Source organism: Camponotus vicinus, unplaced genomic scaffold, assembly GCF_025532165.1.
Source record: "Camponotus vicinus isolate PSW18456_S1 unplaced genomic scaffold, iyCamVici1.0 SCAF_14, whole genome shotgun sequence".
Taxonomy (NCBI): Eukaryota; Metazoa; Arthropoda; class Insecta; order Hymenoptera; family Formicidae; genus Camponotus; species Camponotus vicinus.
The window spans coordinates 1,860,928-1,876,750 of NW_028141950.1; the positions used below are offsets into that span (position 1 = coordinate 1,860,928).

General features: G+C 28.7%; 1 long non-coding RNA gene across 1 annotated transcript; it reads right to left on the bottom strand.

Annotated features, from left to right (window-relative positions):
- Positions 1-6,559: 6,559 nt before the first annotated feature.
- LOC145965703 (uncharacterized) lies at positions 6,560-7,387 on the bottom strand. Its single transcript, XR_014436779.1, has 3 exons — positions 7,336-7,387; positions 6,887-6,965; positions 6,560-6,597 (listed from the first exon to the last, which is right to left on the bottom strand). It is a non-coding gene; the product is annotated as an uncharacterized LOC145965703 (long non-coding RNA).
- Between the last annotated feature and the right edge of the window lie 8,436 nt (positions 7,388-15,823).

A 15,823-nucleotide genomic window follows, 5' to 3' on the forward strand; every position in this document is an offset into this window, starting at 1 on the left:
TCCGTTCGCTCGCCTCGGGACGTCCCATTCCGATCTTGATGCGCACAAACTCACACGATATCATCAACACGAACGCGCGGGACTTTTTTCGGCACTCCCGATACTCGCTCGCATCCGATAATCATCATCAAGGGCGCGAATAACGCGACGCGACTTCGCTCCATCTTCGCGGTGACGCCATCACTGAATACCGTCAAAAACCGCTGTCGCGCGTTTCCATCGACATGTTATAAAAGTCGCGCGATTATCCTTGGACACTCTCGACGCTTGTTCACTCGCGATATTCGTTTATTTACGGTTAAAAGACGCGAAAAATGCGGATGTACAACGATCCGCGTAACTGCGTATGACTCCGATTCACGTATGACGTAGCAATGGCGCGAACTAATATGGCGGCCGAACCGGTGCGCATTCGTTTCTGCGCATGGCCATTACTGCGCTCAACATTCACGCGACTTTGATTTCTGAACATTGTCTACGACTTTGATTAATAGCATATAATGATAAATATATAAATATAGAATCAATTAATCATATTGGTCATATATGTAGACTTGCCCGAAGAAAGAAAAAATTGAGAGATATTTTTGGTTTTCTTTAGTAAAGGATGGAAATATCTATTCATAGTCTTGTTCTTCTTTTTCTCTTTCGTGCAATTTCAATTCAATAACGTGCTCAAGAAAATGCACAGTATATTGGATTTATTTTTATATATTATTATTTATTTTTAAAAGACGAATAAAGAGGTGCGAATATAGCCCGTACGACTTTCACTGCGTGAAAATGACGTGCAGTCTGACGTCAGCGCGATTTTCTTCACGAAGCGGTTAACCATCGCAAATTTAAATCAAAGAGAAACAATCGATTAGTAGATTAGATTACAATAGAAATGCAAAGAAAGGAAATTATTATGTCTAAAATAATAATTTAATTTGAAATACAAAATTAAAAGTTATATTAGGTATTTTTCTTTCATTTTATTCAAAAATATTAATATAACTAATATAATATATATTTATATAATTTTGGTATCTCTCTTAGTCTGACTCTTCCCCTTCGACCTGTCCAGCATGGGTAATAATACTACGATCGATATTTATAGTCTTCTTATATTTAAGATCATTTTAAGTAAAGTTTGAAAATGTTATATGACCATTTTATTAGCCGAGTATAATCTTAAGTACTTAAGAGATGATCTTAAATATAAGAATAATTTATATGAATATCGATGTACATTACCGCCGGCATAGCTCTCAGGTTCATTAGAGTACTCAAACCTCCTCACCCGGCAAATGCCTTCGTTAAGGTGAAAATACCATCGAGGAGGAAAAATTTTTTTTAATTTTATACAGAGTTTAATACAAAAGTTAATGTAAAATATAATTTGAAACGTAATACAAAATAATTTATTACATGGAATAATTTATTACACGAAAATGTCCAAAATATACGTATAATATAAAATTTACTAATAATTTACTAAAAATTTTTACATAGTCCAGACAAGACTGATTAACGATCGATTAATCATCGATGATTAATTACGCGATATTTATTATTAATAATCGATATGCAATAATAGAATTTAATAAGTTTTATGTAACGTAAATAATCGTAATCAAAAGAGTCATTAATAAAATTATTGATTATTTCTTCGATTGTAGAAGAAAGTATTTGTATTACTGGCGTATTTTGTGTAAATTATTAAAGGAAATATTCAAAACGCGAAAAGATAGAATAAGCTTCGATGTAAATCAATAATTAAAATATAAAATAAATCGCGATTTAAAATTCGCGAGTAAATGCGACGAATAAATAATCGACAATAATCGAAATATCCGCGATTGCGAGATACGTATAATTTTTATAATATGATAATCGAAACCATCAATAGACACGCGCGCGACATAATTACTATTACACAAATGTAAAGATATTTCGAGACATTTGAGGTCTGTAATATTTGCGAATTTATTTGCGATTTATTTGCGATTAATGCGCGATTTTGTATAAATGTCACGATTGAGAAAATACATATTGTATTTCGCGCATGATTAGTTAAATGAAATAAAATAAATCTTAAGACTTTATAATTTTAAATATAATTAATATATAATTAAAAAATCGCGTTATCGCCACGTTTAATAGAGAATAACGGAACGATTTTATCAAGGTCCCTCTAATAATCTAATTATCCAACTATATCTCTAACTATCGATGTAATAGTAGAGTTTAATAAGATTTATATAATGTAAACAATCGCGATTAAAAGAGGCATTAATAAAGTTATCGATCGTCTTTTAAATTATAGAAGAAAATATTTGCACTACTAGCATATTTTGCGCGGACTATTAAAAACAATATTCAAAGATGTGGAAAGATAGACAAAGCTTCAATGTATAAGTTATCGATTAATTAAATTATAAGATAATATTAATTACAGGATAAATCGCGATTTAAAATTCCCGAGAAAACGCGACGAATAAATAAGTCGATAATATGCGGAATATTTGATCGCGATACGTATAATTCTTATAATATAATAATCGAAGCTCTCAATAGACACGAGCGCGATATAATTATTATCACCTAAGTATAGAAAATCAAAAATATTTCGACAATCATTTGAGGTCTGTAATGTTTGCAAATATACAATTCACCGACCGATTTACTTGCGAATTCTTATAAGATAAATCACGATTTAAAATTCGCGATAAAACGCGACGAATAAATAAATCGATAATATTCAAAATATTTAATTACAGATACGCGAATGACATACCGGTAATATTCGATAAAAAGAGGAGCGATTTTAAAAATGGAGAACGATTAACATCTTCTTTCTACATCAGATTTCGCAAGATCAATTTGCGAAGAAAAGTTAAGTGATCCATTGAACGTCGGGAACTTCACTGTAGGAGGGAACGAATCCTGGATCTTCCGGACTATTCCCGATAGCAATGATTTCAATAATAAATCAATGACAATTATCCCTCGTCATCTTCAATTCACGAAATTGATATTCACGTCAGAAAACATGTTCTTACATTATTAAGAAATATATTTCTTTATTGAAAAATAAATGGATATAACGATTTTTTTTATAGAAATGTGATTACGAACGATTATATTTATAAATAATAAAATACATGCATCATTGGAGTTTGTGTTAAATGTGCGAACACGTAATTTGGGGTACCGTTCGCGCGCGCGAGACGAATCGAACCCGATAACAGCAAGATTTAAAATATTTCAATTCAAATAGCGTGCAAAATAAATCAAATAATTTTATATATATAATTAATTCTAGATTAATTCTCTAGATTCTTATTCTTATAATGCTTAAATTAATAATTTCTTTTCTTTTAATCAATATCTTACTGATATAGGGATACCCATTCGATTTGTCTCGAAATTTTCAAGTACTCGCACATTTTATGTAACATTCATGTATAATTTCGCGTATATATAATATATAATATTAATAAAAATTATAAAAATGTTTTGGATACGTTAATTTGTGCATGTATTTTATTATACATACATATAAAATGGTATATATCTAAAAACTAATATTCTAAAATGGCGATGGATGTCCAATACCTGTAAATAGTTTCTTAAAAGAAACTAAAAACTAATATTAATATCCTCAGTACCTAGAAATAATTAATAATTAATAATAAAATATATTCGTTCGTAATCATTTTTATCAAACAGTTAATAAAAACTATTACAATATGAAATTACTTGAAAAATAAAAATTTATACACAACGCTATATCCATATTTAATCTACTATTCAATATTTCTGGCATTAGGCAATAATAATACCAATCCTAATAATGACAGAACATTTTTAACGAAGAAAGGAATAGATGCATTTCTCTCACATCTAAATATATATTATTTAAATTAATTCGACTTTAAAGAAACGTATGGCGTTCGTCGTTGAATGACTACCGAAATCATTGCTGTCGGAAATTGCCAGGAAAACCTGGGATTAGTTCCATTCCTACAATAAAAATCCCCAATTTTCAACTGGGCACCGAACTAGACGTCGCGAATGGATCTCACAAGAACCGGTGAGAAATAATTCTCCATGATGAAAATCACTTCGACTCCTCGGCGGTACGAGCCACGCAACTTTCATTAACGTTTATTTAACGGAAGGAACAACGATAATTCTTTTATTAAAACGACAATCTCGTCTAAGTACGCGAAAAAGAACGCGAGAAAAACACGATGTTTTCGCAACGGTAATTTATTAATTTATTTATGAATATTTTCCGATACGAAAAAAATAATTCGTAAATACAAATATAACTGAAAAAACAAATTATTAAATTCATAATAATTAACTCGCGGTTCTATAATATCGAAGGTGATCGTTAAATTTTGTGAAGCTAATATTTAATCGTTGACTTATCACATCGAATCTTCACTCTCTTATTCAACATTTCTTTATATTTAATTAGCAATATTTAGGAATATTATCTGACGAGAGGGACAGCGATAAAATTCTTTTGTTAAAATGGTAATCTTGTACAAGAACGCAAAAAGAACGCGGAAAAAGCACGGTATTTTTGCAATCATACTTTAATAATTTATTTTAAGAATATTCAGTTCCGCGCGATATGGAATTCACAAATAAATAAAGCTAACGGAAAGCATATCATTAAATTTATAATAATTGACTCGCGATTCTGTAACGAAGGTGTACGTCAAATTTTATAATGCTTATATTTAATCATTAATTTAGCATCGAATTTTTACATTCTATATAAAAATTTTCCGAATTTATTAATGACTCTCTAACGTGAAAATACAAACAGTTATTCTTTTATGAATATTTCAAAAATATATACTACAGAAACAAATATTTTAATTTAATGAATTACTATTATGTTAATTACTATTATGTAATCATTATACGTATACTTTCGATAATTTTTCGTGTAATTTACATAAGAATTTACAATCGTAAATACAATTTCATATAATATAATTATAGTCATAATTGTATTGTATTTTACAATTAAAATATCAATGTTAGATTATAATTCAAATACAATTATAACTATTTACAATTTACAATTTACAATTTACAAATTTATGATGCTATCAATATCAAATAATAATATTCGATTTATTCAAATATTCAATAACATCGATATAATAATTTGATATTGATAGCATTAACATTTGGATTAAATATTATATTTGATTTAATACACATATATTTTTAAGTTTTAAAATAAAATATAACATGTTAAGATTTCTTAAACGTTAATAATTATGCAATTTCTTTAATATTTCTGAAGATAATTTTGATAATTTTTTCACTTTTAAAACATTTTTATTTTTAAAACATGTTATATTTATTTTCACACCGTTTTTAAAAATAAATTCAACTTAATTAAAATAATTTTAATTTACCTCTAGGATTATTGGAATATTAAAAGAAAGAATGAATCTTTCTTATAGCCCTAACAACTCTACTATTAAAGAATTCTAATAATTTTAATAGCTCTAACAATCCTACTATTACAGAATTCTAATGATCTTAAGAGCCCTAACAACCCTAATATTAATAGAAGAATTCTAATGATTTTACTTAATATCCTTAACAACCCTACTTCCTGATTAACTAAAATTATTCGAGATTTGAGGAACCTATCTCTAATCATCACCTCACCTAATCATGTATATATTTTAGTCACGTGCCCTAACCGCGTGCCCTAACCGCGTGCCCTAACCGCGTGCCCTAACCGCGTACCCTAACCGTACTCTTCAGGCCAGTTGAACCTACCTTTCGTTGATCCTGGCCACTTTCATTCTCGATCTCTAATCAGAGATCGAAGAAGGAGATAATTACTCCTTCTTTTGCCAGATAATTACTGGCAAAAGAGCGTGAAATATTTACGCTCATTTAGTAACGATCGTTCGATTTCACGATCGTTCGTTAAATATTGAATATAACTTTATTTTAACTGAAATAAAGCCAAATTACTACAAATTTCTATAAATTATATTTTATAATAAAATATAATATTAATATGTGTATTTATCATATTACAAATTATTTAATTAATTAATCATTTGGCTTTATATTAAGTTAAAGTAAAGTTTAAAAACAATATCTACAAACAAATTCTACGATGGATAAGCTATGAGCAATTAGAAGATAAGTGCGTATTATAAGAATAAATTAGCATCAAAAATTGGTAAAATTGATAATTGTTAATGCGTGTCCTTTATTTAATAAGTTAGACAAAATCTTTACAACAAAATCTTTTCTTGACCTCTTCTTTTTTTAATTAATATTTCAATATATTTTCGCAGTAGATGCAAAGCATAAGTTCGAAAGAACTTGTTAAATTATTTAATTTAATTTAATTAATATGATTTAATTATTTAATTTAATTTATTTAATTTAATCCATTCTAGCTCATCCATTTTAAGGCAACGGATTTATCTACAATCTACAATCTACATCTACAATTTCTACGAATCCGTTACCTTAAAGTTAAATAAAAGTTTTTTTCACTCACCGGCACTGATGCGCAACAGCGGAGTTGTTGTTATCGAAGCTAGTTGTCTGTAACATACAAAAATAAAATTCATTTATAATAATGCTCACAAAATGCAATTAATATTTAAAAAAATTTTTATCGCGCGGAATTTTATATCCGATATGTAAAATAATAAGCAGATAAACACGTATGGAAAAATTTTATAAATTTTTGAAACTGTTTTTTAAATAGAAAATTTTATCACTTTTATAAAAATCTTTCTCTTTAATTCATTTAAATAATAAGATCGAATTATTATTCGTTTATAACAAGTTAACGATTTATAACAATTAATATATAAATAATAATATTCACCATCAGGTTGTTCCGCCGGTGCAGGATGCCTCTCCTAGGCCTGCTCCTCCTCTCAGATCATCAGGGTTGTTGCATCGATCTATAACATACAAAAGAAGATTCTAATGTAGCAGCGTTCAAAATAATTAATATTTCAAAAATTATTGTATACATTAAATTTTATATTCGATGCATATAATAATAGCAGATTAATAAAATAATTCTATAAATTTTAAAAAACTACTAATAATTCTCTTATAACTTTATAAAAGCTTACACCTTTACAAGATTATAGCTTTAATTTAAAAATCTTTTTCTTTAATTCTCTCTTATTTAAATATAAATGAAAAAATATAAATAAAAACATCAAATTAATTGTTGCGATTAATTGTTTAATTTAAATTATAATAAATATATTTAATATTTAATATATAATACAATTACAAATTACAAATAAATAAATTGCTTACCAGAAGGTTGCTCTGCCGGAGCCTGATGCCTCTCCTAGGCCTCCTCCTCCTCTCAGTTAGACGCGCGATACTTAACGGCACTCCCGCACTCACGAGCGATATTGTTATATCGCCATTTTCGCACTTTTACGCGCGATACTAAACGGTTTCCGCACTATTTCGATACGATAAAAAATTTTCTATTTGGTCGCGCGATGTATATACTTAATATGTATATACTTTGAACGGCACTCCCGGTTTCGGTACGAGCGAAAATCCCATTTCACTTATAAGAATCAGCTTCGAGCCAACAGGTCAGGAATGCAACGATACAACGAGCAAGGACTAAACCCAAACCGGAAAGAAGACGAAACGATTGACGGAAATAGAGGAAAATGAAGTTCACGAACTCTTTTTCGCGCATAATTATCCTATCTCGTACCGAACCTGGACCCGCTAAGCACGATTTCAGGTGCTTCGCCCGGAACACGAAGTTTCCCGCAATGCAGGATATGGCTACACCAGGCTGGTAGACGGCAAAAGAAGAGGATACCCACATTTTTTAAATGCTAACATTCAGCAATTTAGAAAATGGGGAGGCAACCCCTTTTACCGAGCGAAAATCGTGCCTAGGGGAATCCACTCGACTCCTCGACAGGGTTAACACACGCAGTGCGTGTGGCTGTAGACGAGCAAAGAGAAGGGACCCATTGACGACCATTCCGAGCAATCGATCGAGTTCTAACTAATTCGGGCCGAATCACTTGACGAAGCACGAAGCACGAGTGTACGTTGCATAGCAACGTGTGCAAACTCGAAATCCTAGTTAGTTGGCATCGGAAGTAGAGACTCGTAACAATAAGTAAAATTGGGATTTTATATGAAAAAGTCCAAAAGTTCCGCGAAAACGCGACGACGCGAGAATACTACAACGCGAAAACGCGGTAACGAAGCGCTTGCCGTCCGCGGCACGTTGACGACACCGACGACGCGAAAGGGTACTTAGCTTCCCATTCAGGCACCTTAAGATTTATCATAAATAGAAAAATTTAAGATAAACCTCAAGGCACCATCCAAGTACTAAGCCCTCCCACCGCGACAAGGTGTACCCTATGGGAGGGTTATATTATATATAATATTTTATATATAATATAATATATAATATATTTTGTAATATACTATATAAATTTTAATTCACAAATAAACGATAAATAAAAATATAAAAGAAAAGAGAAAATCTATTATATAAAGCAATGTTCAAAATAATTGATTTTAAAACTAATTATTGCGCGGAATTAATTTTTACATTTTTACTTTTAAATAGATATATTTTAATGTTATAAATTATATAATTACAAAATAATTTATATTTCTTAAATATAAACTTTTAAAAATATGATAAATAAAAAAATTTCTATTTTTTTATATATGAAATATTTAAGTAAATATATTAATATGAAATATTTTGTAAAATATAAGAAGCATCTGAAAATATTAATTAATAAAAAATTTTATAAATGTTTTAATTATTTTAAAATAAAATGGAATATTTTTTATAAGTATATGTATTATATATGTTACAATTTAAAATCACTATTGAATCACTATCAAAGAAATAAAACGAAACGTGAAATATGTATATTTTGAATATATACTAATGATAAATAATTTATATATTGTTACGTCCGCGGAACGATATATCGAACGCGCGCGTCAATCGACATACGCTGACGCTCGTGCACTCGTAAATAATAACGCGATTTAAGATGCACAAGAATTTTAATAAACCGCGAGTAACATACAAGAATTCAGAATAATCGTAAAACGGATTACAAATAGACGCGCGTCCGCACAACTTGACAGTTGGGCTGTGACTCTCTGACAGTCGTTGTTTATAACAACATCTTGACAACGCGCGCGGAAATGATCTTCTTCCGTCGATGTACTTCCCGTCGAAACAATTCAACGGGCAAATACATCTAGAGGGACGGGACGCGGGGACGTAACAAGATAATAAATAATGAATGTGATAAATAATTAAAATATTAATGACTTACATCATATCTTATTGATCCATCCATTTTCAAGACCTCCTTTTTTTCTTTTGCTTTCTTCACTTTTTCCTCGTGGCACTCCAAACCTCGTTGCACTTACACTCATTCACGAAAAGTTCCTCGTTGCACTTGCAATTGTGTTTAGAGAAAGAATATGATAATATATGAGACGTCTCACATCACTACTTCACTGCTCAAGAGCCACTGAGCGAATGATCGTAAGTCAGAAACATTACCGCGGTACTGTTTATATCGCCAAGGTTGACTATGTAAAGAAAGAATTTGATAATATATGAAACGTCACTACTTTATTGCTCAAGGTTACTGTGCGAATGATCGTAAGTCAAAAACATTAATAAAGCCGTGTAACATATTAACAATAGCGCGATACTGTTTATCAAGGTCGAACACGGTGTTATTGATAATTCTCTCGTTGCCGAAATATTTTCTGTAATATAAAATATTCGTGCGCGAAATATTAAATTATAGAAGTATTTTAATTTATTGATTAAGATTAATTGATTATTTATTAAACCATTCAGTAACGTATAGGGCACTACTGTTTATATTTTATATTGCCAAAGTCGAATGCCGTGTTATCGATAATTCGTTGCTGAAATATTTTATATATTATAAAATATACATTAACGCAGAATATTAAATTAATGATGTATTCTAATTTATTCATTAAAATTGATTATTTATTAAACAATTTATCACGGAGCCTTTCGTTATGCTAATTATTTGCATCTATAATTCGATTATTGTTTTACTTCGTGTTCTTTCACAATCCAAATTATATTTAGATTATCAAGTAGAACGATAACGTAACTCGGATGAAATATATTTGTGACTCTAAATATTAAAATAATAATTATTGTCCGTAAAAATCGCAACGATCGAAGTGATTATTTAATATTTTGGATTATTTGGATTATTTAATATTTTAATATTCTTATAATTTAATCGGTTCTCGATTAAATTGTGTGTTTAATTAACAAGGATTGAGAAAATTTAAAACATTGGTCGAAATATATTTAATTCTAATATTGTTAAAGAAATATTATAATAAGCAGCAATGATCGAAAGAACATAGCATAATTAATTCTCATGTACTCTTTTATGTATTCCCTGTATCAATTTTTAATCGCGGTAATGAATGATAGCGATTCGATAAAGATTTATCGTTACGATACAGTTTCATGTCGTTAATTAATTTTTAATTTATTAATTTTTATTAATATTTATAGCAAATTATGTTTCGATACTAATCGTAATCGTGTTTAGTAAAAAAATTAGAATATACGAAGCGTTTCTTACCACTACTTTATTACTCGAGAGTCACCGTGCGAATGATGACAAAGGGATAACGTATAGAACGCTACTGTTTATATTTTATATTGCCAAAGTCGAACGCCGTGTTATCGATAATTTGTTGCTGAAATATTTTATATATTATAAAATATACATTAACACAGAATATTAAATTAATGACGTATTCTAATTTATTCATTAAAATTGATTATTTATTAAACAATTTATCACGGAGCCTTTCGTTATGCTAATTATTTGCATCTATAATTCGATTGTTTTACTTCGTGTTTTCTCGCAATCCAAATTATATTTAGATTATTAAGAACGATAAAGTAACACGGATGAAATATATTTGTGATTCTAAATATTAAAATAATAATTATTGTCCGTAAAAATCGCAACGGTCGAAGTGATTATTTAATATTTTGGATTATTTGGATTATTTAATATTTTAATATTCTTATAATTTAATCGGTTCTCGATTAAATTGTGTGTTTAATTAACAAGGATTGAGAAAATTTAAAACATTGGTCGAAATATATTTAATTTTAATATTGTTAAAGAATATTATAATAAGCAGCAATGATCGAAAGATCATAGCATAATTAATTCTCATATACTCTTTTATGTATTCCCTGTATCAATTTTTAATCGCGGTAATGAATGATTGCGATTCGATAAAGATTTATCGTTACGATATAGTTTCATATCGTTAATTAATTTTTAATTAATTAATTTTTATTAATAATTATAGCAAATTATGTTTCGATACTAATCGTAATCGTGTTTAGTAAAAAAATTACAATATACGAAGCGTTTCTCACCACTACTTTATTACTCGAGAGTCATCCTGCGAATGATAACAAAGCGGTAACGTATAGCGCGCTACTGTTTATATTTTATATTGCCAAAGTCGAACACTATGTTATTGATAATTTGTTGCCGAAATATTTTATATATTATAAAATATACACTATTGCGTAATATTAAATAAATTATAGAAGTATTTTAATTTATTAATTAAAATTGATTATTTATTAAACAATGTGCCCCAACTTACCACTCCTTCCCCACTCTCCGCCGCGCGCCTAGTATAAGGTTATAATCGGACGACTCTCATTGCCTCACTCAAATTGGCCGCTTTTCTTTAATTAATTTTTCGTTAATTATTACTAATATTGCAAAACAGAGCACCTTCCTTCTTAATTTGAGCCAATCTACCTTCACACTTCGGGACTACAAAAAGTTATCAGATATCCTGTATACATATCTTATAGTACGTAAAATACATATTTCGGCAATGAATTTTCAATAACATATAGATAGTGATACGAATAAAATTACTATATGTTTTATACGAGTAAAATTACTTCTTTAATAATACATATAGTCAAATTTATTTCGTGATAAAGTATAATTTATTATTTTAGATTCGTTGAAGCCGTTCAAAACGTAACGATATATCCATTAGGTAATTATAATTTTACTAATCAGGTAATAATAATTTTAATAATATTTTACGATAGTAATTTTTTTAATTAAAAAATAATATAAATGATATAAAAAATTTATAAATCATTTACCACGCAATTTCATTACTCCGTATGTTGCCTGACCTATATGCCTTTCCCAATATCCTTTTCCTCCCTTGTTCGTCCTTTGTTATTTTTTCGTGGCACTCACTCTCGAAAATACGACTAATTATAATTATAAAACGATTGCGAGATACCTTGCACGGCATGCCTCATCGCGGAATAATTATACAAGAAATATACCTTATTATATTGTAAGAGATAGAGAACACACGAGGGACGTATTCGCTCGACATTTATATTGGGCCAAATTCAATACTACTTGTTAAATGCTATTTTGATTGTTGATATATGTATAATATATGTATATTAACACGAATTATAAGATCGAAAGATTAATGTAATTGAAGTCATGATATGTAATAATCATTTAATTATTAATTCGATAATATACAAAGTATTTTGTATCACTATCTTTGCTCGAGTGTCACTGTGCGAATAATACCAAAGTTGTGGCATATAAATATTAGCGCGCTGTTGTTTACGCCACCAAGGCCAAGATGTTATTGTCCGTTCATCATCGAAATATTTTACATTCTTTAATAAATATATGCGCGGAATATTAAAGTATAGAGAAATATTTTAGATTATATGGATTAATTACATAATTATTTATTAAAAGATTAATGTATCTTTTATGGAGCTTTTCGTTATATGTTAATTATTTAGACGATTCTACCATTCGACGTTTTAAAGTGCGCGTTTTTAATCCGAATTATATTTAAATGATTGAAAAATAGATGAAACGTCGGAAATGAATTATATTTGACTCTATATAAATATCAAAAAATAATTTTCCCTCATAAAAATTTATTTCATATTAATTAAATCAAAATTGCACATAAATGCCACAGCGCGGTAGTTGGAGCGCAGGAAAGAAACAACATTTCCTTCTTATTAATTGTTGTTTATTTCGAACTACAAAAAAACTACAAAAATAACGAATATTTCGTATCGTCTTTAGCCCTTCCTTAGCACGATTAACAATATACAATTATATATATATATATATATATATATATATATATATATATATATATAATATTATAATATTATAATCACATAATATTTTATTATAATCTTCATTGCTGCAATATTTTTTATATTTAAAATGCTCTATATTATATAATACAATGTACTTAATAATAAAGTATAACATAATTACAAAATATATTATTATTATATTATTAGTAAATTTTATTACTCTTTGCAAGCTGTCTTTTTATATGTCTAATCATTATGCGTCTCTGTCCAATGCATCTTTTTCTTAGAATCTTCGGATTGTTATGAACTGTCGCACTGCCTCGTCCTAAAAATTATAGAAACGCTTCTTCTTCTTGTGATGTCCATCGGAATACTTTCTGTGGCCATTTGTTGTCTTCAGGCATTTTTAACAAATATTCAAATTGCTGAAGTCTATTTTTCTTTATTCTTTCGATTATTGTCTCTTTTGCTTAATTTTACTCAAAAATATTAATATAATAATATAATAAATAATATTATATATTAATTAATATGTATTAATTAATATATTAATATAATAAATAATTAATATATATTAATATATAAATAATATTGGTATCTCTCTTAGTCTGATTCTTCCCCTTCGACCTGTCCGGCATGAGTGTCCCTGCCGGTAACGACGGCCAATATTCATAATTCACTCTTATATTTAAGATCGTCTTAAGATTCATAATTCACTCTTATATTTAAGTAAGTTGGAAAATGTTATATAACTATTTATTATATAACTTATTATATAACTTATTATATAACTTATGTTACTAACTAAACGGAACCTTAAGAAGCAATCTAAGATACTTAAGATTATTTTAAACATAAGAATAGAATTCTATATGAATATCGCCGGCATAGCTCTTAGGTTCATTAGAGTACTCAAACCTCCTCACCTGGCAAATGCCTTCGTTAAGGTAGAGATATATCGAGGAGGAAAAATTTTTTTTATTTTTTATTTTTTTTCAATACATAGGGTTTAATAAAAAAGTTTATGTAAAATATAATTTAATACAAAATAATTTATTACATGGAATAATTTATTACACGAAATGAAATTTAATACAAAATAATTTATTACATGGAATAATTTATTACACGAAAATGTCCAAAATATACGTATAATATAAAATTTACTAAAAATTTTTACGTAGTTTAGACGAGAATAATTAATTACACGACATTTATTATTAATAATAGATATGCAATAATAGAATTTAATGTAACGTAATTATATGTAACGTAAATAATCGTGATCAAAAGAGTCATTAATAAAATCATTTCTACGATTGTAGAAGAAAGTATTTGCATTACTGGCGCATTTTGTGCGGACTCATTAAAGACAATATTCAAAGACATGGTAAAAGAGAAAAAGCTTCGATGTATAAGTCAACGATTAAATTATAAGATAACGTTAAATTATAAGATAAATCGCGATTTAAAATTCCCGAGAAAACGCGACGATTAAATAAATCGATAATATTCGGAATATCCGATTGCGATATATATAATTTTTATAATATAATAATCGAAGCTTCAATAGACATTATAATCGCGCGCGATATAATTATTATCACATAAATGTAAAGATATTTCGACAGACAATTTGATGTCTGTAATATTTACGAATATAGAACTCACTGTCATTTACGAATCTTTACAAGATAAATCGCGATTCGAATTCACGAGAAAATGCGACGAATAAATAAATCGATAATATGCGGAATATTTGATCGCGATACGTATAATTTTTATGGTATAATAATCGAAGCTCTCAATAGACACGAGCCTGATATAATTATTGTCACGTAAATATAGAAAATCGAAGATATTTCGATAGATATTTGAGGTCTGTAATGTTTGCGAATATACAATTCACCGACCGATATATTTGCGAATTTTTATAAGATAAATCGCGATTTAAAATTCGCGATTTAAAATTTGCGATAAAACACGACAAATAAATAAATCGATAATATTCAAAATATTCAAATGCAGATACTCGAGTGACATATCGGTAATATCCGATAAAAAGAAGAGCGATCTTAAAAATGGAGAACGATTAACATCTTGTTTCTACATCAGATTTCGCAAGATCAATCTACGAAGAATAGTTAAGTGATCCATTAAACGTTGGGAAATTCACTGTAGGAGGGAACGAATCCCGGATCTTCCGGACTATTCCCAATAGCAATGATTTCAGTAATAAATCAACGACAATTCCCTCGTCATTATCTTCGATTCACGAAATTGATATTCACGTCAGAAAACATGTTCTCACATTATTAAGAAATATATTTCTTCATTGAAAAATAAATGGATATAACGATTTTTTTTATAGAAATGTGATTACGAACGATTATATTTATAAATAATAAAATCCATGCACCATTGGAGCTTGTGTTAAATGTGCGAATACAATAATTTTGGGGTACCGTTTGCGCGCGCGAGACGAATCGAACCCGATAACAGCAAGATTTAAAAAATTTCAATTCGAATAGTGTGCAAAATAAAATAAATAAAATAATTTTAAAT